The 3,774-nt window shown below is 39.7% G+C and overlaps 1 pseudogene; it reads right to left on the reverse strand.

Moving 5' to 3' along the window:
* Nucleotides 1-296: 296 nt before the first annotated feature.
* LOC142608843 (uncharacterized) lies at nt 297-1,500 on the reverse strand (annotated as a pseudogene).
* Nucleotides 1,501-3,774: the final 2,274 nt, after the last annotated feature.

Raw genomic sequence — 3,774 nt, forward strand, 5'->3', positions numbered from 1 at the left:
TCTCAAAATCATTTTTATGATATGCAATGAATAAATTAATGCATGTAATGCAACTCTAATTTTTTGGGTATATGAAATGGTCATTTTAGCCAACTTCCAAGATTAAATTATGGATGCAAAATCGAGTGTCTATAGAAAATTTTATTGATAAAGTGCAATGGATTAGAAGGTGTTTTTTTATGATGCAGAGCTACTTCTCCTGCACAATGCTAGATAGGTTTTTTCTGATCTACATAAAGCAGTACAATAACAGTTATTTATACTTGAAAGAGCCTTCTAGACTTCTAGATACAAATAATTGACTTAGGAACACTAACAATTTATCACCGCGGAATACTAAAAGCCATCATCTAAAAATTTCTTTATAAAAATTACAAATTAATTTCTAACATTATGAACATACATATTCCCAAACCCAAGTCTTTCCATATTCCACCCAAAAACACAAAAACAATGGAAAAGAGAAGGATAAGATATAGAAATATCATCCCAAATATCAAATAGGCCCCCTCTCCATTTGGGTGCATACTCAGTAATCCTCTGCTCATTTCTCGATGCAAATGAAAATCTTTTTTCTAAAGACTTCATTGTTAGTTGGCCGGACCAACTAGTGCCATTAGTAAGAGGCTAAATCTGTGCTTCTTCATCAACTCCAGAGACATACTCCTTTCTAAGGGGGCTTAAAATGTAATAAACAGCTGCTACTACTGAGGCAGCAATTCCAACAGACAGATAACGACACCCACAGCAGGTCGATTGGATCTTTTGTATCCCAAGCCAAGGCTGCTTAAGGCATACTGAGCAAAGAAACTAACATGGAGTAACACAACTACCACCATCATATGGGCCCATTCATTTGGCTTGTAAGTGCCATTCTTGCAGTATATATTTCTGAGTGCAGAGATGTCCTTAGGCTTCCATCTGCACAGAAGCACAAGGTGGTGGAACAACTCTGGGTGTTGATACAGACACATGAGAGTAAAAAGAGCATTGAGAATTTGATTATTGACCTCAGACCAGGTGTCTCTCTGTGACTCCTTTGGCAGGGCACCATTTAACATACCTGTCATAACGAGAAATAGGATTGTTCCTGAAACAGCAACACCAGATTGTCCATAAAAAAAGAACCATGTTTAAAGGGTTCTTGATCCATTCTTTACCGATTGTCATCAGGGACTCCCAATTAATTTTCTTAGCTAGAATCCCACTGAAACGTTTTTGGAAACCTTGACTACTGGAAGAAGGTACAGATTGTGGGGTTTCATCATTTTCCTCTGCAATATGCTGAACTTTCGCTGATGGGGAAGCCAAATTACTGGGAATAATTGATGACCTGCCCGTATTCCCTCTTCTAGGATTTTCATCACTTAGCGGTCCCTTTCGGGATGTTGAAATTTGAAGAGTACCATTTCCATTGGCCGTATGCGCATACGGGGTCGAACTTGAGGCCAAGTCTTCTTGAACTTCCATTAAGTCTTCCCCATTACTAGTTGGAATCATTTTACAGATAAATTTGAGTCTTACGATTCTCTTGGATTTCAAAAGTTCTAAATCAAAAAGCCTACAAACTACTGGGACGGTCTACACTGATGCCAATCCTAAATGATCCCAGAATGCTAAATCCCACTACTCCGATTTGAAAAACAGACAATGACATGTCAGATTGTCAACTTTTTACTAGAGATGAAATCCCAGAATGCAAGTCTCATATCACTGTTTGTGAGTTTCAGGTACTGTGAAAATACGCTTATAAGATGGTAGTGTTTATCTTTATTTTTCTTTTTCTTTTTTTATCAACAATATTATTATTATTACAGGTCACATGTCCAATATATTTTACTTCAGGAGATACCTCCCTTGAAACACCCTAGTTATAGGAAAAATACACGCATCAGAGGCATGCTATACCCCCTCTTAGTTACAATGTGTATATTCAATAAATAAAAAACAATCAATTTATTTTATATAGTATTTAGTTTTTATCTACACTACTATATAAGAGATTTCTCCTATTTGGACCGGATTTTTTTTTTTTTGTTCCAAAATACCTTTACACCCTTAAGTTTAAGTAAAGACAAAACTAAAAGATAGTGTAGATGCCCGAGGACCAAGGATGAAGTTTAAGAGTCGCAGTGTGGGGTGACAATGCCACGGGCCATGGGCTAGAAGAGGAGGGTTGCTCGGGGAGGTGAAGAGATAAGTCAAAAGTACTCTGAGGTGTACCAAGTGTGAATAAAAGATCATGGGAGAAGTTTCTAGTTTAGGGTAGCTTGTAACTTCCGCATTGAATGCTCTGCATCTAACCTCCTGATCGCATTAAATGGTGGGCAACACCTTTGTCAATTGCATTAATAAGGAAGTGAGTTAAACAGTGCCAATCACAACTAAGCAGACTCCTTCCACCACCTTCTTCAAATGGAAAAAGAGACAAGTGTAATGAGGGGAGGTTGATTAGGAAGGGATGGATGGCCAAGATGTGAAGTAGGGGAGAGTATATAAGAAAAAGAAGGTTTTCAAAGAAAGGGGGTGGGACAAAAAAGAGAGATGATTGTAAAAAGATCAGAAAAGAGAAGAACTTGAATAGTACATTTCTCTGTGTAATTTTGGCCTACTCGAGAAAGCTTATATTAATGTACTGATCTACATATTTTATAAAAGAAAGCCTTCCTCCCTTATTCTCATCCTCAGGCTAAGCCCTCTCTTGTTGTTTGATTCCCTCTCTAACAAATTTATTGATTTGGACCTAAGTTGAACCTTGCTAGCTCACTATTTTAAGTGAGCTTGGGCTGATGGAATTTTTTGTCCTTACAATTGGTGCCATCTGTGGGAACAGCAAGGTGTTGTGGATTCAGCTTGAGTATCTATGTCTAACATGGGCCAAGATATGGAGGAATCAGTTGGCTCACAAAGGGAAAACCAATTCATTAACTTGGAGCGAATGAGGAATAGGCCTCATACTCCAAGTGTTATGGTGGAGTCTTATCATACTGAGTGTATTGAGCGAAGTCACTCAGGAACTAGGAGCCATATTTCACATGATCAAGAGACACGGAGGTTGTAGCAGGAGGTTGATTGCTTGCGTACCAAGCTGAGACGTAGGGAGCGAGATAAGAGAAGTCCATCCTCCCCACCGAGCGATGGGTCTGGGGGAAGCAGGGATCATTCTTATCGTCGTGGGTCTAGAACTCCATCTAGTGAGTCCTTTTCAGCCTCTTAACGCCTGAGTAAGTGGGAGAGGGGTGGTCATAAGCGTGAAAGAAGACATTCTCACCATGGCATGGGGAACGATGCAATTAGTAAGGCCTTAAAGCAAATTTTTAAATCACCATTCGTTAAGAGGATCAACAAAGCCAAACTTCCTCATCCGTTTTATCAGCCAACGTTTGCCGTTTATAATGGAAGAACTAATCCTATAAAGCACGTTAGTCACTTTAATTAGAAGATGGCAGTCCATGCCAATAATGAGGCCCTTATGTGTAAGGTGTTCTCCTCTAGTCTCGAGCCCATGGCCATGTGTTGGTTCGATGCCTTGGAGTCTAGGTCAGTGAGGTCTTTCAAGGAGCTAACGAAGGCATTTGGCGCTAGATTCATAACGTGCAATAGAGTCCCTAAGCCCTTGGACTTTTTGCTATCTATGGCGATGAGGAAGGAGAGACCCTCAAGACCTACTCAGATAGGTATTGGGAAACATATGATGAGATCGATGGAGCCTTTGAGGATGTGGCCGTGAGGACTTTTAAGGTTGGCCTTCCTGCTGAGCACGATTTGAGGAAA

This window comes from Castanea sativa, chromosome 9 (assembly GCF_040712315.1).
Source record: "Castanea sativa cultivar Marrone di Chiusa Pesio chromosome 9, ASM4071231v1".
Lineage (NCBI taxonomy): Eukaryota > Viridiplantae > Streptophyta > Magnoliopsida > Fagales > Fagaceae > Castanea > Castanea sativa.